Below are 21,401 nucleotides of genomic sequence, written 5' to 3' on the forward strand. Positions count from 1 at the left end.
ATCGTCCCCCTTCCCGCCTCATGTGTGTAAACGATTTGCCGTATTTTCTATAAGAAAGAATTATTATTTATTTATTTTTGTACTATAGTTAATGCTGTCAGTTTTAATTCCCTGCACATTTTCGCCAATGTCCCAAATAAAGTAAACAAATTTTAGGGTTTAGCAGTACACACGAAGAACACACACTTATGTGCATATGTGCAGAAAAGCGAAGAAAATTAAAATTAACGTTAATTAACTAATATTATTTTCGATTTCTTTCTTACTGAAAAGATGACAAATCCCTCACACCCGGTGGTGGTGGGGGAGGAATTCAACAAGCTAGCTCAGAATGCCAAATTTAAACTTCCAGCAGAGTTGGTGTTAAGGGGGTTTTAAGCGGTCAGCAACTTAGGCCATATTGCCTCGTATATAATTGTCATGAAATTTATGTCTATAAATTTCATGTGTTCTCTGATCGACTTGCTGTTTCCTGGACACCCCGAATTTCCGGGAGAAAAATCCAAGCTGTCCTCGCCTGAGGCCGACTAGCTCAGCCACGTTGTAAAAAGGCCCATAAAAATTCCTCGCATCATAGACGAAATTCGAACTCAGATTTTTTCCAGCCAGGATGGAGAGGACGGCAATTATGCTAATTGTGTTACCCACGTGGATCACAGAACCGGCAAATATAAATAACAAATAAGAATGTTAAAAATATTTAAAAAAAGAAGCCATTTTTATTCTTTCTGAATTACTGGAATTACTTTGTAAATTTCCAGCCTACAGGGACAAATAGAATGAGCGACACGGGCGCTCCAACACAATAACAGGTTGGAATCACAGGTTTAGTGAGGATCAGAGCTTAAGCGCTCCGACTCAGTAAAGCTGTGACACCACGACATTAAAGTAAGGATTTTGGGATGAATACAGGTTATTTATGAACTTAAAGTAAATCCGTTACTTTTAAAAACGTTCCCAAGTTATTACATTACTTGAGGGGGGGGGGGGAAGAGTTGAAAAATAAGAAGTTAAAAGTTTTCAAAAAATAATAACTTCTAACTTAACCTTCGAACTTCTTAATGTTAAGAACGCGTCACTTCTCTTGTCAAGTTAAAACGCAATAGAGATAAAGATAATACCTTATTTTGGACAAGATGTAATAAAAACTAGGCAAGGGACATTTTTGCAATTCTAAAATTATATTTTCTTTAGAGTCTGAATAGATTAATACAATTGCGCTACCTTTTACAGTGCAAAGTGACTAACCCCTTTGTTCTGCAGGGAGAAATCGCACCCATGCACCTAAGCAGTTTAAAATAGGGTTACCAGACATCCCTGGAAATCATTACCAGACAAAGGTAAACAATTCTGAGGACAGTTATATATAGATTATAAATTCTCAGAAGTGTAGAGAAATTTAAATAGTGGCATCTACTCTATTCGTAATTTTTTTCCCATGTAAGCTTGGTTATGTTTCTCGGATTTGGCCCTCTAGGCCAGTGGTTCTCAACATTTTATTTTTCTCGTGGCCCACTTAATATTAGTAGTAGTATTAGTAATGGCCGCATGGTGCAAATAAGCCTGTGGCTTATGCTGCACCAGCTAAAATAAAAAAAAAAAACGAATAAAACAATGATAATAAAAAAACAACAACTAATAATTAATAAAAGAAAAGGAAATTAAACCTATCATCCTATGCGTTTCCCTCACCCGAAGGTACTATCCAGATGACCTTTGAATTTCCCCAAACTGTCAGCCTCTACAACCCATGTAGGCAACTTATTCCAGTAATTTATAACTCGCTGGCTAAAATAAAACTTCCTGCAGTCCAATCTAAACATCCCGTAACTTGAATTTATGTCCCCTAGTTCTAGCATCATTTATAATCTTGAAAATTTCTTTCGTCCTCATTCATTTTACTGATGCCTCTAGAGCCTAAAACACCTCAATCAAATCTCCTCTAAGGTGTCTAGTTTCCAAACTCTGCAAACCGCATATTCGAAGTCTTTCTTCATAAGGACGCCCTTTTGCCGATCTCACCAGGCGAGTTACTCGTCTTTGCACCCTTTCAAGAAGCTCGATGTCTTTCTTTAGGTGCGGTCTCCATACTTGAACACAGTATTGCAAGTGCAGTCTAACAAATGCCTTATATAATGGGATTATCACGTCCCTATCTCTACTTGCAAAAGTTCGACAGATTGATAAGACACCATGGGCCTTCCTTGAAACCTATTTACAATGCTCAGAGAATTTCATGTCTGACCGTATCGTAACACCCAAGTCCCTTTCCTCCAGTACTGAGATTAGTTGAACTTGACCAAGTGAATAAGTTATTTTGGGATTACTGTTTCCCAGGTAAAATACCTCACACTTTGTTGGATTAAAGCATAGCTGCCATTTTTCTGACCATTCCTGAAGTCTATCTAGGTCTCTCTGAAGAAGCTCAGCTTGACAATGATCATTAACTATTCTACCAATTTTGACATCATCTGCAAATTTAGACATCACGCCCTCTATCCCTTCATCAATGTCGTTTATGAAAATTAAAACCAACAGTGGTACCAATACTGATCCTTGGGGAACCCCACTTCTTATATCAACCCAATCCGAGGAATAGCCATTTATCACAACCCTCTGCCTCCTGCCCTGAAGCCATCCTGCTATCCATCTAAGGATTTTCCCAGTGATTCCAACCTGTTCCAGCTTGTAAAGCAACCGCCCATGTGGAACTGAGTCAAAAGCTTTGCTGAAATCTAAATAAACAATGTCGAAATTATTCCCTAAATCCAGCTCATGAGTGATCCTTTCAAAATAGCGAACCAGATTTGTTAAACATGATTTTCCCTTTACAAAACCATGCTGAGTATCCTTGAGAATTTCAATTCTATCCAAATGATCCTGAATTCCACCCTTGATCATTGCCTCCATGATTTTCCCTACCATTGAAGTCAGACTGACAGGTCGATAATTTCCCACTTCACTCTTAGAGCCACCCTTATGTATGGGAGATACTTTGGCACTTTTCAAATCCAACGGAATCTCCCCAGAGTCTGGTGATGCTCGCATAATTAGCCTCAGTGGTTCAATGCACTCACTTGTCACTTCCCTTAAGATTATAGGGTATATTCCATCAACTCCAGGAGCCTTACTGGCCTGTAGGCTCGAAAGTTTTTTCATTAAACAATCTTGCGAAATTTCAATATCATTAATTACATATTTTTAAACTTCGCTCCCACAATTTCCCATTGCCACAAAAGGTTTTTCTTCTGTAAATATCGTTACAAAATAACTGTTGAGTTCATCTGCAACGGCAGCTGGTGTATTTAAATAAATAAATAAATTTTCTGTTTATACTCCTGGACGACCAAACGGTCAGAGGAGTTAAAAAAAACTATCCCCATTCCCTTGCGTAAATATCCGATCTGGTTTGTCCTGCTCTTCTTAGCATTTATATATGTGAAGAATTCCTTATCTGAGTTTCATTCACCTCTGTGGCTCCACCCCTCATATTGTTTAATTATAATAAACGTAATATTTACAATAAATATGTAATTTATCAACCGCACTTTTTATTTATAACATGTTTTATTTGTTTATAATAATAGGAATATTAATAATAAAAAGGGGTTTATTAACGACAATCTTTATTTATAATAGAATTTTTACTAATTTTATTCAAAATATACAATTATGATCCTAACAAAAAATATTACTATATTATTGTCACTTAGTTTAGTGAGATCCTTGCGGATCTTACTAATTTCTTTTTTTTTATATTAGTAATAATTTTATTTTAGAAGTGAACTTTTCGTGGCCCACTTAACAGTTTCCAAGCCCCCCAATTTTACGACTTTTACCTGTGGCCCCTCAGAAATAGGGCATGGCCACATGGGGAGCCATATGGCCCCCGTTGAGAACCACTGCTCTAGGCGACCGCTTAATCCACAATCCGCTTATGTGGACAGGGTGCCTCTGGTGCTAGCACTGCATCCAAGCAATTTATTAAACAATCTAAATTAAGACATAATGAAAATCAAATTCGTTTAAAAAGAACTGTTCAATTCAGGGATCGAAATGGAAAATTTTACGAAACAGAGCACAAATACAGTAATACCTTAGTTTAATACAATGTCTTATTTTTATTAAAATTAGCAAGTTATGTTAATAATCAAATATTTTATTTTAATATACAGTATATCTTATTTTTTATTAAAAATAAAAAATATCAAGCATGTACATGTCATCAAATTCGTATGACGAATACGAACAGTGTTCCTCTGCTGCCCTGTCCATTTTGAGCTCTGGTGCTTTTTAAATGAATCTTGCTCTGGCACCTGTCTGCACTGTTCAGAAAATTTCATATCTGACTGCACTACCCCCAAGCCTTTTTCATTGAGAGACTGTATTAAGTGTTCATTGTTTATTGGACATCTGGGATAATCAGTTGCCGGATTATTAGATTTAAACTGTTTTTAATATTGATAAAATTATAGAACTTGAAGAAGCTTTAAATTTTAACATTATTATTGAAATTCAATAATTTTTTCTGCCGAGGGTCTCCGGTTTCGCTATGCTGCCTCTGCTTTTCACATTCCTAGTTACTTACTGTTCAGAATGGGCCAGAGTGCACTGAACCGCCATTCTGCTTCTTCCCGCTCACCTGCAATGTCACGAACATTAAGTCGTGATTATAAAAATTAAGGTATTTTTTTAACGAGAGTTCTGTTTCATAAAATATTTCATTCTCTGCAAGTTGGTTGTTTTATTGTTCTCTGCAAGTTACACATTTCATAGACATATACCACAAGAGAGGAGTATATCCCCCCATCTCAGCTCAGGGTCTATACGATCACAAACACACAGTCATAGGGAATAATACATTATGGTTCTAAATAATGCATTGATTTTTTATTTTTTATAATTTTAACTTTCGAACCATACTCGGTAATGGAGTATTTCTTACAGCCAGGGAAATTTTTATTTTATTCGGAAGTTAAAAAGTAAGCGTTGTACGTCCGCGGAGAGTTAAGGTGGATGTATAGTAATCCTGTGCATCTACCTTAACTCTCCGCTGCTTAATTTAACTTTGTGACTCATCTATTGAAGCATTCGCCAGTCACAACGCTTAATTAATAATTAAAACGCTTAATAAAACCATGATTCATTCAGAGCCATCGTGCTTTTATAGACATAAACTGTAAAAAAGGAAATCATGATAACATGCTTTTACTATGGATATCTTTATAAAAACGTTTTGAATAATAAATAATACCGATTAAATTAGTTTTGTCCAATTTACTGTAGTTTTGTAATAATTTGAAATGTCAAAGTAGTCCTTATGACGCCATTACAGTATTTAAAAGCATCACTGGGGAATGAGAAGGCGTGCTGTTTATTGTGTAAGTACAATATTATTTTCTCCCTAGGAGAGTGGGACGTCTGGGTCCTTCCCTGGAAAATGTTTTAGAAAATCATGGTGGCAAATTTGCCATATTTTCTAATTTGGGTGGGGGATTACAAAGTCTAAACAGTTAGTCTAAATTATTTATTTTATTTATTTATTATTATTATTTTTTTCTGAGATACCAAGAAAAAAAATATTTTATTATTTTGGCCGCTTGTTGCTTTTTCGCTTGCCCTGCACTCGTGCTTCTTTATTGTAGTGTGTTTAATAAAGTCACCTTTTCTTTTTCTTTTATGAAATCCCCAAACACGAGAGGTATTAGAACCTATAGTGCTTAGTACCGTGCATAGGTTGAATGTTGAAAAGATGAAAGAAGATACTTGTTGACATTAGATATGAACTTCTTTAGATTGTAATTTTCAGGAAATACGTATGAAGGAAGGTTGTTCCAGAAAAGGGTAGAATAAATAAATGAGGAAGACGAAAAGTTGGTTATGAGTTTGAAGTTGGACAGTAAAGGGATGTTCACTAGTTACAGCACATGTGCGGACTGCTTTGGAAGAGAGAGCGGAAATTTAGAAGCCACTTCAGAAGAACAATACCCATGCTGCATGCCTTTTCTATAGAAAAGGCATGTAGCAGAAACAGAACGTCTATGAGACAGAGAATGGAGAGACTCTCTTAGAGATAAGTCATTAATTAACCTAACTGCCCTCTTTTGAATGGAATCTGGACGCCTGAGAGAGGTTTTGGAGGCACCGCCCCAGATGTGGGAACAATATTCCATGGTAGGGCGGATTTTCGATTTGTATAGAGTGAACAGCTGTTTGGAAGAAACGTAACACAGAGAGCGACAGAGAAAACCCAGTTTTTTAGATGCAGAGGAAGCAATATTTGTAATGTGCTTATACTTCAGAATATTCATTCTGTACTTTCACAATCACATGAAAAAAATACGCAACTTAAATTAGGTGCATTATAAGCCCAAGCAGCTTATGCATCATAAAACGCCCACAACAACAACTTAAATTATTGCTCATCCTGTACTTTTACTATTAAAAGGAAGATAAATATATGTTTCATTGTCGATATTTTTTTTTTCATAAATATAAAAAATGTCTTGGATTTTTATTATTTTTTTTTTTTTTCGCCTAGGAAAAAGATCCCTGTATTAATAATCAACGAAGTGGAAACTATTTAAATCCAGGTTACATCTCAGAGTAACATTTGTTCTGAAGCTTCGCATTTCATAAACCTCACATCACATGCAGATGGCCAAGGAGCAACTCCTATACATAAGAGATGCGTACAATAGTTAGCAGATGCAACCGAACTATAACCCACTCACCTCTTTTCTATACAACTGAAATCCGGGCACCTTCGGTTCATCCTTGCTGAAAAGCTTTGGCTCTTCAAATGGGCCAACAATCTCGGTTCCGTCACAGACTGAACCATGTCGCTGCTTTAAAAATAGGAATTCGATTTGTTCTGGCGCAAATTGAGATTAAATGACTCACTATCACTGTAAAGCTCTTAATCTGAATAATATCCTCAACGATATTGGAAACGGGTTGCTGTCTTTCCCCCTCCTCCGCTCTGTAGAGTACCTCAGTGTTAGTTCCTTGTCACTCCCGCCTCAGGTTACTGATAGATTCTTCCCAGTCCAAATGCTGGAATCAGTGTGCAAGACCTTAATAAAGAGCTTAACAAATCTGCAGTTGATCGCTTCTACAGGAACATGGTCTTGACTTCTTGTAAATCCAGTGTGCAACGAACACTAATTTAGAATGGCCTAGAGGGTACATACAGCATCTACAACAGCGCTGGAACTCAACGGAAGAAATAGAGAGAGATCTTTTTATAGAGTTCTTCAACAGTGCGTTAGTGCGTATTCCGCTATTACCTTGGTGACGTCTGCCGCCTCTGAACCGGCATATTGTGCGTGGTCTGGCTCCCAATAATTGCAGCATGTTAATGAAAGCTCAGACGAACTGTTTACTGAGAAATGTAAATAATGAATGATCTCATATTTAGTATCGACCTATGAAGTGAAGGTTCTAGGTTGATGATAATGGGCTAAAGGTCTTTCCTCCCCCCACACTATGATCAAAATAATGTGATGATTTTTTTTTTTTTTTTTTTTTTTGCTACATAGTTATTAAAGCTTTATGATATTCGGGAACTCTGCTTCAGTCCCCTTCCCCTACTTCAGAAAATCCTGGGACCACCATTTGTACCTTTGCAAATTCTCAAAATGTATAAATGTGGATTTTCTTCTTCACACCCATCTATTATTATTATTAGCCATATAGTGCAAGGAAGCCTGAGGCTTATGCTGCACCAGCCAAAAAAAAATAATAATAAATAAATAAAATAAAAATAAAAATTCCTGCGTTACCCTGAGAGAGAGAGAGTCAGAAGTAGAAGGGAATCACCAAGAAAGCAATGATGATATCCAGCTCAGGACCCTGGGTTTGCCAATTCCAAACTCACCAGATGTGAGCCCCTGGGGATAATCTAAAACTATTTGCTTAAATTTTGTATGATCAAATTCTCAACACAAGTATTAAAATTTTTGAATCAATCCTAAGCCAAAGTTGGCAACTTTTCAGGAAAAGTGATGTGCTGAGTTAACTTTAGTGTAGGTTTAGACTGGCAGGGTCACTCCGTTCCAAGGCCCTTTAAAGGGGCCAGTAGTGAATTTTTCCAAGGGAGATGGGTCTGCATATAAACATACTCCGCTGCTATTTTGCAAAAAAAAAAAAAAAAAAAACAGAAAGAAAAATGGCTGCATGTATTGAGTGAGAAGTTTTGCAATGCAAATTAAACTTCACTTTGACATTTTGTCACGACACAAATTCAATTGTTTATATAGTGCTTTTCATGTCTGGTTGAATGATTAAATCATCTTGTGCCATTCAGTGTTGTCTTTGTAACACATTTGGCAACCGCGCTACAGGTTGCCAACTCATTTTCTACAGTAATGAAAATCACGAATACACATATAAAATCTTAATTACATGTACTGATATATGCTTATAACATATTCAACATTTTTAGAACTATCATCTATTAGAGCCCTCTCACAGTCAGTGACTTAAAAAAAATCATATTTGTATAAAATTCAACAGCTTTATTATTAGCCATATACCCTCGGGGGCTCACATCTGGTGAGTGTGTGCCTGGCACACCCAGGGCCCTGAGCTGGATATCTTCTCTTTCTTGGTGATTCCCTTCTACTTCTCTCTCTCTCTCTCTCTCTCTCTCTCTCTCTCTCTCTTTTGGTAATTCAGAAATATATATATATTTTGCCTGGTGCAGCACAAGCCTCAGGCTTCCTTGCACCATACGGCTAATAATAATAATATAGTGCAAGGAAGCCTGAGGTTTATTCTGCACCAGCCAAAAAATAAAAATTTATGAGCTACTTTGAGAGAGAAGGAAATCACCAAGAAAGAGAAGAATGATGATATTTTACCTCAAGGGCTCACATCTGGTGAGTATAGGTTTGGCAAACCCAGGTCCTGAGCAGGATATCATCATTCTTCTCTTTCTTGCTGATTTCCTTCTACTTCTGACTGTCTCTCTCTCTCTCTCTCTCTCTCTCTCTCTCTCTCTCTCTCTCTCTCTCTCTCTCTTTCAGGGTAACGCGAGAATTTTTATTATTATTATTATTATATATATATATATATATATATATTTTTTTTTTTTTTTTGGCTGGTACTGCATAAGCCTCAGGCTTCCTTGCACCATATGACTAATTATAATAATATCCAGATCAGCACCTGGGTGTTCCAAGCCCATACTCACCAGATGTGAGCCCCTGGGGTGAAATTTAATGTGTACTGATTATTATATTGCAACTTCATTTTAACACTGAGCGTCATAACAATTATTGCCGTAATATTATGGTATATTCCTTTTTTGTCTATTATTATTATTATTATTATGAGCCATATGGTGCAAGGAAGCCTGGGGCTTATGCTGCACCAGCCAAAAACAAATTTACAAGTCACCCTAAGAGAGAGAGAGAGAGAGAGAGAGAGAGAGAAGGGAATCACCAAGAACGAGAAGAATGATGATATCCAGCTCAGGACCCTGGGTGTGCCAAGCCCATACTCACCGGACGTGAGCCCCCTGGGTAATTTATGTATCTGATCGGAAAGTCAAATTACGCGAAACCTATTTAATCAAACCAATTTTTATGGACTCTTCTTTCAAGCATCTGAAGGACGATATATTTTCTGTAATTATTAATCAAGGAAAGGAAAGGTGTTGTAAAGGGGAAGAGGGTTCTGTGCTAACTTCCCTTCTTTGTTTACTGCAGTCTGCTTCTTACTGATTATGCAAAACAGAGCATAATTTTTACATAACAGTAAGACGAATTCTCTTCCTGTTTGTTATTTTGTTTAATGGCTCATCACAATAACACGTGACTATCCTCGTTTATTGTTGAATTTCCCTTTTATTGCTGCGAGTGGTTGGTGTCGCACATTTGTTAATACAAAAATATGTAGCCCAGTTTTCAAGCTAATTTTGTGCTTAGATTTTTCCTGACGAGCAGAGTCCAAAGAAATTCTATATACGCTATTAATTCTTTATACACATATTGTGTTATTCTAAATAGCTCCTGCTCGGCTGTCAGTACCGAAATTTTCAGAGCAGCCACCGAATAGCGAGGCGCTGTGTGTTCTGTAAACATCAGAGCTTCGTATACGCACACAGTTCTGGTAAACAGACTGTTTTATTAAGGTACGAACATTGAAGTTCAGATTGATAATCTGCGCGTCAATGAAGTGAAAATAAATAAAATTGTGAATAGTAGGAAAAGGGGAGCTGTCATTTAAATCAGAAGTGTGTTAGGCAGCAGTATGAAAGATGTTATGAAACACGAGCGCGTATTTCATTACTTTGTAATATTTAGTGACTTCGTGTTTATGAAGTTTAAAAATATCACAATTGAAGGCTAACTAAGGTAGCTCTTCGCTAAGTAAGGTAAGTTCTTCAAATGTGTAGTCCTGGCACAATTCCGACCCCCACCTAAAACTGCAAAATTGTAGTAGTAGGAATAAAAGATTCCTATTACTACAATTTTGAAGTTTTTTACGAGATGAAAATGTTGGCCTAGTTAATTATTATTGGGTTGTGACTTAAGCTATCATTGAATTTTTTTTTTTTTTTTGAGCGGCGTTATTTCAGTTTTATTGTTATCATTATTAGCCATATGGTGCAAGGAAGCCTGAGGCTTATGCTGCACCAACCAAAAAAAATTTCTGAATTACCGAGAGAGAGAAGGGAATAAAATAAATCGCCAAGAAAGAGGAATTAAAAAGAAGATTTATTATTTAAAGTGCGTGTTTCCCACCTCCATACTCCAGTTTCCACATCGATAATTTGCGTATTATATGATGCTATTCAACAACCTTGAACAGCGTCATCATAGTTCGTACTGTAAGTTAGTGATGGAACAAGTATTGTAGAAATAACTTCAAAACTAAATTTGCTGGATACTTTCGAACAAACAAAAAAAATTAATGTGAGGGCATTTTGATATATTTGATATAATGTAGTGATGTCTCGGATTAACGTTCGTAGGGCCTACGAAAACCAAATACTTAGGTATTAGAGCCTGAGTTTTTGATAATTAGATGGTAAAGCAAAGGAAAAAAATACGTTGATGTTGAATTACTTTTATTATTGTCGTAGACTTAAATGCCAAATGGGAAAGACGGTCCTGCAGAAAGGTTCTTTTTATATTATTAACAATGTTTAACTCTTCTATTTACTGTTTACTTGTATCAATTAATCTATGTTACAAGTGAACAGCAAGCTGAAAAAAATCGAGAAATTAAAAAGTAGAAACCCCCTCAGGTTAATCATAAAAAACATTACAGTTTTATAAGAGCTGAAAATGCTGGCATAGTTAAGCTTAAGCTATCATTGAATTGAGTTATCTCAAAACAAGAACTGAATTTAGTTGCCTGTCATGGTATCATTCCACTTCCTTGGTACCACTTCTCCATTGACATTATGGCCTTGTGAAATCTCTCCTGAGCCAATTGGGAGCACAAGTAATGAAGCTTGACATTTTGTACCTATTTTTCTGTAAATTTTCACATAACTCACTGTCAGGGAAACATGGAACATGCTTTATAAAAAGGATAGGTGGAACAGGACCAGGGAATGTCTGCCAGGGGCAAAGATTGATGATGTAGAGCGGATGTCATCTTTTAAGGGCACAAAAGGTGATATAGTTGTACACGTTGGCACTAATGATATTAAGAGTAGAAGACCAGCAGAATTACTTAACAAATACAGGTCACTGTTGAAAAAAAGCCGTGAATTAGGGTTGAATTTGAAAGTGTCTGCAATTTTGCCCAGACACGATAGGAGAGAGTATATGATGAGAGCCTTGCCGATCAATTCGGCCCTGGAAAGATTGTGCAAGCCTCAAGGGATAGAATTTTTTTCAGCCTGGTCTGTACTTGTTAACAGAAGGGACTGCTTCTACAGGGATGGGATACACTTAAATAGAAAGGGTGCAAGAATATTTGCTGATGCTATCGAGTCAGTATTAGGTGGGTCGGAAAATTGCTAGCTTGCGGGGATACAAAGACTAATAGATTAACAGTAGCCACTGGCAGAGGTGAAAGTGATTCTTGCACTGCTTCTATTGGAATGAGCAGAAGCCTGTAAAACAAGATGCAGGATATTTCAGAGACTGCTGGGAGTCATTGCGGTACAAGTAAACACATGGGTTGTGTTAGGGTAGCTAAGAATAGGAACAGGTGTATATATACTTGCGTGTACACCAATGCTAGGAGTTTAGTAAATGAATTTGAGGTATTGCTCAAAGCATCAAAGGTGGATATTGTTGGGATATCAGAGACGTGGTGTCACACAGATATAAGGAATGCAGAACTGGAATTTGGGGCGTACGTCTACAGAAAGCATAGGATAGGAAGGGAGGAGGGGTTATGCTATTAGTTAAGAAACACATAAAATCCAAGGAAGTGAAGGCAGTCGACATCGCTGCACAGTGCAGTGTCGAGTCAGTTTGGTGTGACATAAGCATTGGAAGATCAAAATTGAGAGTAGGAGTGTGCTATAGGCCTAATGACTCTGATGAGTATAATAAGAAACTGTACAGGGAAATAGTGGGCCAGTAAATCAGAGAGTCTTATAATGGTGGATTTTAATTTCCCAGATATTGACTGGAATTTGTGGGTTGGTCACTCACACACTAGCAAGGCTTTTGTGGATTTATTGGATGATTGTTTTCTACATCAGCATGTTCGGGAGGCAACTAGAGGGAGTAATACTCTTGATTTGATTATAAGTAATGATTCTTCATGCATTAAGAATCTGCAGATAAAGGAATGACTAGGTGGCAGTGATCACAGTGTGCTGAAGTGGGATTTACTCAAAGAGGTAACTACCATCAGGGGTAAAGGGAAGGGTTATTGCTTTCGTAAAGGCGACTACGATGGTCTGAGACAGTATTTAAATTCTATACAGTGGGACCAACTGATGATGTTACCAACAGCAAATTCAAAATGGAAAGCAATCAAAGAACTTATCTTGGAAGCTACTAGGCTTTACATACCAACTAAGAAATATTGTTCAAGGTTTAGGCCTAAATGGATCTCAGATGAACTAATGAGACTTATGGTAGAGAAGAAAAATGCATGGGATACATATAAATTAACACGTGACACAGAAGCCTATGATAGATATAAGTTGATCTGTAACCAAGTTACGAAGGAGATTAGGCAGGCGAAGGCAGATTACGAGAAATCTTTGGCAAGGGATGCAAAGAAAAACAGCAAAGAGTTCTTTACTTATGTAAACTCTAGAAGGAAGGGGATGAATCAGATTGGTCCACTTGATATCGATGGGTCAACTGTAGATGATCCTGCTCAGGTAGCTAACAAACTAAACGAGTATTTTGCATCTACATTAACACATGAGAAGTTATACAGCGAGAGGAATGCCAGAGGTGTATTCAACTCTGGCAGTAATCTAGATAATCTTGTAAAAACTGAGAGTAAAGTGGAGGAGAAATTGTTGAAGATAAACACAAGAAAGGCACCTGGGGTGGATGGTATCTATCCAGTTATATTAAAGGAGGCAGCAAAGGAAGTAAGCAAACCCTTAGCCATTATTATGAGAGCTTGCTTGGACTCAGGAGAGATACCCATAGACTGGAGATGTGCAAATGTGACCCCAATTCACAAAGGAGGATCAAAGGCTGACACAAGTAATTATAGACCTGTGAGTTTAACTTCTGTTCCAGGAAAATTAATGGAGGCACTGGTTAATGAAACACTGCAGGATCATCTAGACAAGACTTCAGTTATAGCTAGGACACAGCATGGTTTTGTTAAGGGAAAGTCTTGCCTAACCAATTTGATTGGATACTAGGATGCAGTCACAAAAGAACTGGATGCAGGGAATAACTTTGATATTATATACTTGGATCTTAGAAAGGCTTTTGATACTGTTGCACTTGGAAGACTGCTGCACAAACTGGAGCAGTGTGGCATTGGAGGCAAATTGCTGCTATGGATAAGGGGATGGTTGAGTGGCAGAAGACAGAGAGTGGTAATCAATGGACACTGCTCATCGTGGACTAATGTTATTAGTGGAGCCCCTCAGGGTTCAGTGTTGGGTCCATTATTGTTTTCTGTATTTATAAATAATATTGATGATGGTATATCAAGCTTAATGTCCAAGTTTGCAGACGATAAAAAGGTTGGCAGGGTTGTTAAGGACGCTACTGATGCTATGCTGCTGCAACAGGATCTGGAAAGGTTGAGCAGATGGGCCGAGAGGTGGCAAATGAAGTTTAACATTGACAAATGTAAAGTACTACATATGGGAAACAGCAACCATAGAGCAACATATCAACTCTGTGGTGCTACACTGACAGTGGTAGAGAATGAAAAGGACCTGGGAGGTAATTGTGCAGGCAGATATGAAGTTCTGTGAGCAGTGCAGATGGGCTGCAAGAGTAGCTCATGGTGTCTTATCAATGATATACAGGAATTTTTCTAGCAGGGATAAGGAGGTGATTATTCCCTTGTATAAGGCAATGGTCAGGCCACACTTTGAGTACTGTATTCAGGTCTGGAGGCCTCATTTCAAGAAGGATGTAGAGCTGCTGGAATGAGTACAGAGAAGGGCAACAAGGTTAGTGAATGGAACAAAGGGTTGCTCTTACAAAGAAAGGCTTACGTTTTGCAAATTAGTGTCTGGAGACTAGGCACCGGCGAGATGATCTGATAGAGGTGTATAAAGCCTTGAATGGTTTGAGCTTGAGCATGCTGAATGCTGATGGGATTCTTCCTCTTGTTCAGAATAATCACCTGAGAGGACATAAATTCAAATTGAGGAAAGACAGATGTAGGATAGATATGTGGAAATTTGCCTTTTGCCAGCATGTAGTTGGTTGGTGGAACAGACTTCCATCCCTTGTTATGGAAGTTGATAGCCTGAATAAATTTAAGGCTCAGCTAGACAGGTATTTCGAATGAACGGAGGGGTGAAGTGGAAGTTTTTTTTTTTTTTTTTTTGGCTGATGCTGCATAAGCTTGCTTTTTTGCATCATATGCCTCTACTAATGCTAAAGCTAAAAAACTGTTTCTTTCTTTGTAATTTCCACTCAGCAGTAGTCATTTTGTCTTCCTCTCTGTAAAGCCAATATCTGCTTAACTTGGGGACCAGTAAATGTTGCACCTTTCACTTTTGCATCAGACAAATTTAAGAATCCAGTGCTTTGAAAAATTATCAGTTTCCAGCTTGACGCGGAGTGGTCAAAGCAAGACTTTTTCTTGAAACTAAGGGATTGTTTATTGCATTGCAAGCACCAGGCTGCAACTTGCAATTCTTGCAGATTGTTTGCTTCGTAGTGCTGATTTACTACCCTGCTGTCTTAGAGGCAGAGCAAACAAGGAAACTTAGTGAAATCACTTTTCAAATCCAAGGCACTGCAGCATTTTGAAGTCCCCAAAGACATCCTATTTACACCAGTCATACTTCACCTGCTGTGATGCACTCTGCATTTCTGTATCCTTATTTGATATGAACAAAGTGCACAAAAATAACCGTGGGTGTATATATTCCCATTGCAAAGTGACAGCTTTCAAACTTTTATTAAACTGTCTGTGAAAACATGCAACTCTTCTGGGTTGTGACTAAAATCAGTTTCTTCATAAATACCAACCAGATTCAAAACAGTAGGCAGGGATTCTGCAGTAGTGGGAAATATGCATAAGTGATATGGCTTTTTCTGTACGTGGAAGTCTTACAGTGGGATCCAGTAGATAGATTCCATTTTACATAGGATTGAGATGTTAGGTGCACTGTACTGGATTTTTTTTAGTCTCAAGTCCCTCATGAAGGCATCCAATATGCAGTGGCTGATGCTGTGTAAGCTTGCTTTCTTGCATCATTTGCCACTACAGTACTATAATAATATCAGTTTTCTTCATAAAGTGCAGTCAGATTCAAAGCAGCATTCAGGGTTATAATCATAGAATCTACTAAACTTTTTATAGTAACTAGCCTGCAGTCAAGTCAGAAAAGGTTAGGCAAGTTAAGGCAGATTACAGGAAGTCTCTGGCAAAGAATGCAAAGACAAACAGCAGTCTTCTTTATTTATGTAAAATTAGAATGAAGGGGATGAATTACATTGGTCCATAAGATATGAATTTTTAACTGTTGATGCATAGGTACTTTTGCATCTACATTCACACATGAGGAATTTTTTATGAAAAGGATGCCAGAAGTTTAACAAATTCTATCAGGGAATTGAATGATTTTGTGATAACTTAGAAGAAAAGTAGAAGAGAATTTGTTAAAGCTAAATCTAAAAAAGGCACCTGGGGTGGTCCAGTTATATTAAGAGAAGTAGCAAAAGAAGTCAGCAAACCTTTAGCCATAATTATGAGAGCATCCTCAGAAAACAGATCCCCAATTCACAAAGTGGGGGGAATCAAAGGGTAATGTAAGTTTAGACCTGTTAGCTTGACCTCTTTTCCATGGAACAGAACAGTCATTGGATAAAGAAGAAATGCAGGACCATCTAGATGGGAATGCATTTATAGAGCAGTCAAAGCATGGATTTGTTAATGATTGGTCAGACAAGACTAGTTGTAGGGGCGCTTCCGTGGGCAGGAGCAGCAGTGCATAGCACACTCTTTTTGATTAGACTGGGGTTCGAGCCTGTGACCACCAAATACGGAGGATGTGGAAAGGTCAGGAAATGACCACCGCATATCCCCGGAGCAATATGGCCTTAGTTGTTAATGCTCCTAAAAAAACAAATAAATAATTAGTTGTAGGATAGATGTACGGAAGTTTGCCTTTAGCCAGCGGGTAGTTGATTGGTGGAACAGACTTCCATCTTTTGTTGTGAAAGTTGATAGCCTAAATAAATTTAAGGCTGAGCTGGACAGGTATTTGGAAAGAATGGAGGGGTGAAATGGGAGCGTTTTTTTCTTTCTTTTTTTTTTGGCTGATGCTGCATAAGCTTGCTTTCTTGTATCGTATGCCTCCACTAATACTAAAGACCTGACCAATCTGATTGGATACTGTGACATACTGACAGAGGAATTGGATAGAAAAAATAATTTTAGCATCATATACTTAGATTTCAAGTACTGCTGAGAGTCATCATAGAAAAAGTAAGTACATGGGCTATGTTAGGGTAACTAAGAGTAAGAACAGGTACAGGTATACTTGCATGTTGTTGTTTGTTATTTGGTTTTTAGGAGCTTAACCAACTAAGGCCATATTGCTCTGGGGACATGCGGTGGTCATTCCCTGACCTTTTCCCTATCCTCCGTATTTGGTGGTCACGGGCTCGAACCCCAGTCTAATCAAGAAGCTTATGCTACATACTGCTGGTCCTGCCCATCTGGCTACGGAGGCGTCTATACTTGCATGAATACCAGTGGTAGGAATATAGTAAATAAATTTGAAATGTTGGTCAAGATATCAAAGGCAGATATTGTTGGGATATCAGAGACTTGGTGTCACACAGATATAAGAAAGGCAGAATAGGAATTTGGGGAGTACAGTGTGTACAGACAGGATTGGAAGGGAGGAGGGGTTATATTGTTAGTTAAGAAACACAAAATCTAAGGCAGAGCATCCAGTTGAAATGGGTGCACAGTGCAATATTGAATCAGTTTGGCGTGACATAAGCACTAGGAAAGCAAAAAGGACAGTAGGAGTGTGTTATAGGCCTAATGACTCTGAGGAGTATAGTGGACAACTATACAGAGAAATAGTGGGCCAGTAAATCAGAATGTCTTATAATGTGGAATTCTAACTTTCCAGATATTGACTGGAACTTATGGGTGTCACTCTCACACTATCAAGACTTTTATGGATTTATTGGAGGATTGTTTTCTGCAGCAACATGTTTGAGGGGCAACCTGAGGGAGTAACACCCTTGGTCTGATTATCAGTAGTGATCACTCATGCATTAAGATTTGCAGATAAAGGAACCACTAGGTGACAGTGATCACAGTGTACTGATGTGAGATTTACTTAAAGATGTCACTACCATCAAGGGTAAAGGGAAGGGTTTTTGTAAAGGTAACTACAGTTGTAGTGGCATGTGATGCAAGAAAGCAAGTTTGAGCTTATGCAGCATCAGCCAAAAAAAAAAAAAAAATCACACCATTCCCTCCAAATGCCTGTCCAGTTCCTCCTTAAATTTATTCAACCTATCAACTTCCACAACGACAGATGGAAGTTTGTTCCAGCAATTAACCACCCGCTGGCTAAAGGCAAATCTCCGCACATCAATTCTACATCTGTCCTTTCTTAATTTGAATTTATGCTCCCTTAGGTTCGTAATCTAAACAAGTGGAAGGATTCCATCAGAATTCAGCGTGCTCAACCCATTCAAAGCTTTATACATCTCAATCAGGTCACCGTGCAGGTGCCTAGTCTCCAGCCACTGCAATTTGCAGAACTTAAGCCTCTCTTGGTAAGAGGATCCCTTCATTCCCCTTACCAATCTTTTTGCCCTTCTCTGTACATGCTCAAGCAAATCTACATCCTTCCTAAAATGAGGCCTCCAGACCTGTACGCAATACTCAAGGCATGGCCTGACCCCATTGCCTTATATAGAGGAACAATCACCTCCTTTTCCCTGCTAGCAAAATTCCTATATATCATTGACAAAACCCCATGACCTGCCCTGGCAGCCTGTCTCCATTGCTCAGAAAACTTCATATGTGACTGCACAATTACTCTCAGGTCTTTTTAATTTTCTACCACCTTAAGTTTAGTACCACACAGTTGGTACGTTTCTCTGGGGTTACTTCTACCCATATGCAGTACTTTGCATTTGTCAAGGTTAAACTTCAGTTGCCACTTCTTAACTCATCTGCCCAAATTATCTAGATCCTGTTGCAGTAGCACACTGCCATTGCTGTCATTAACAACCGTGTCAACCTTTGTATCATCTGCAAACTTCGACATTAAGCCTGATATACCTTCATCAATATCACTGATAAATATACAAAACAACAGTGGACCCAACACCGAACCCTGTGGGACTCCACTAATAACATTTATCCACAAAGAGCAGTATCCATCGATTACCACTCTGTCATCTCCCGTTCAACCATCCCTTTATACATTGTAGCCCCTTAATGCCATACCTCTCCAATTTGTACAGCAGTTTTTCAAGTGCAACAGTATCAAAAGCTGTCCTGAAATCCAAGTATATGATATCAAAATTATTTTTTGCATCCAGTTCCTTTGTAACCACATCATAATATCCTGTCAAATTTTTCAGACAAGACTTTCCCTTAATAAAAAACCCATGCTGTGTGTGAATTAATGCTCCAGTCTTGTCTAGATGATCCTGCAATGCATCTTTAACCAGTGACTCCATTATTTTACCCGGAACAGAAGTTAAACTAATTGGTCTGTAATTACCCGTGTCAACCTTCGATCCCCCTTTGTGAATTGGGGATACATTTGCACATCTCCAGTGCAAATGGAGATCTCAAGGATGCTCTCATAATTATGGCTAAGGGTTTGCTTAGTTGCTTTACCGCCTCCTTTAATATAACTGGATAGATCCCAGCTGCTTTTCTTATGTATAACTTCAAAATTTCTCCTCCACTTTGCTCTCAGTTATTAAAAAATCATTAAGTATCCTGCTACAATTTGATAACCTTCTGCCATTTTCAAACCTTAATAATTCCTCACGTGTGAATGTAGATGCAAAATACTCATTCAGTTTGTTTGCTATCTGAGCAGGATCATCAACAGTCGAACCATCGATGTGAAGTGGAGCAATCAGATTCATCCCCTTCCTTTTAGTTTATATAAGTAAAGAAATCCTTGCTGTTTTTCTTAGCATCTTTTGCCAAGGATTTCTCGTAATCTGCCTTCACCTGCCTAACCTCCTTTGTGACCTGATTACAGACTAGTTTATATTTGACATAGGCTTCTGAGTCGCTTGATAATTTATATGCATCCCATGCATTTTTCTTCTCTGTCACGAGTCTCATTAGTTCATTTGATAACCATTTAGGCCTAAACCTTGAACAATATTTCTTAATAGGTATGAAACTTCTAGTAGCATCCACGATTAATTCCTTGAATGCTTTCCACTTAGAATTTACTGTTGGTAACATCGTCAGTTGATCCCACTGTACAGAATTTAAAAACTTTCTGAGACCACTGTACTCATCTTTACGGAAGCAAAAACCCTTTCCTTTACCCCCGATGGTAATTAAACCTTTAAGTAAATCCCACATCAATACACTGTGATCACTGCCACCTAGTGTTTCCTTTATCTGCAAATTCTTAATACACGAATGATCACTGCTGATAACCAGATCAAGAGTATTACTCTCTCTGGTTGCCTCTCGAACATGCTGCTGCAGAAAACAATCATCCAATAAATCCACAAAAGTCTGACTAGTGTGTGAGTGACCAACCCACAAGTTCCAGTCAATATCTGGGAAGTTAAAATCCCCCATTATAAGACATTCTGATTTACTGGCCCACTCTATTTCTCTGTACAATTGTTCATTGTACTCATTCGAGTCATTAGGCCTATAACACACTCCTACTCTTATTTTTGCTTTTGCAGTGCTTATGTCACACCAAACTGAATCACCAGTGCACTGTTCATCTATATCAACTTGGTGCACTTCTTTTGATTTTATGTTTTTCTTAATTAACAGCATAACATCTCCTCACTTTCTATCCTGTCTATCCTTTCTGTACAAATTGTACTCCCCAAATTCCAGTTCTGCATTCCTTATATCTGTGTGACACCACGTCTCTGCTATCCCAACAATATCCGCCTTTGATGTCTTGATCAACACTTCAAATTCAAATTTAAAACTGTCTCATATAGTTTTAAATTCTATATGGTGGGATCAACAGATGATGTTACGAACAGTGAATTATAAATTTGAAGCCTTCAGGGACTTAATCTTGGAGGCTGCTATTCTTTTCATACCAACCAAGAAATACTGTTCTGGATTCAGGTCTAAATGGATGTTGGATGAGTTAACAAGGATCGTGGCAGAGAAGAAAAATGCATGGAATGCATATAAATTATCAGGCAAGACAGAAGCTATGGCAAATATAAGCTAGTCTGTAATCAAGTCACAAAGGAGGTTAGGCAGGGGAAGGCACATTATTAGAAATGTTTGACAATGCATACAAAGAAAAACAGTAAAGAGTTCTTTACTTATCTAAACTCTAGATAAGAAGGGAGGGGATGAATCAGATTGGTCCACTTAACATAAATGGTTCGTCTATTGGTGATCCTGCTCAAGTAGCTGATAAACTGAATGAGTATTTTGCATCTACATTCATACATGAGGAGTTATTCGAAGAGGGGAATGCCAGAAGTTTATCAAGCTCTAGCAGGAAGCTAAGTGATTTTGTAATAACTGAGAGCAAAGTGGAGGAGAAAGTGCTGAAGTTAAGCATAAAAAAGGCATCTGGGGCAAATGGAATCTAT

General features: G+C 38.0%; 1 protein-coding gene across 1 annotated transcript in view; it reads left to right on the top strand.

Moving 5' to 3' along the window:
* Positions 1–10,069: 10,069 nt before the first annotated feature.
* Positions 10,070–21,401, top strand: part of LOC150082984 (uncharacterized) — a 201,443-nt gene continuing 190,111 nt past the window's right edge. The window contains exon 1 of the mRNA XM_090377713.1: positions 10,070–10,116. The gene's annotated coding sequence lies outside the window, so the exon portion shown is untranslated. The remainder of the gene's footprint in view (positions 10,117–21,401) is intronic.

The sequence above is a fragment of the Mastigoproctus giganteus genome, chromosome 7 (genome assembly GCF_048544385.1).
Source record: "Mastigoproctus giganteus isolate SK-2022 chromosome 7, ASM4854438v1, whole genome shotgun sequence".
NCBI lineage: Eukaryota > Metazoa > Arthropoda > Arachnida > Uropygi > Thelyphonidae > Mastigoproctus > Mastigoproctus giganteus.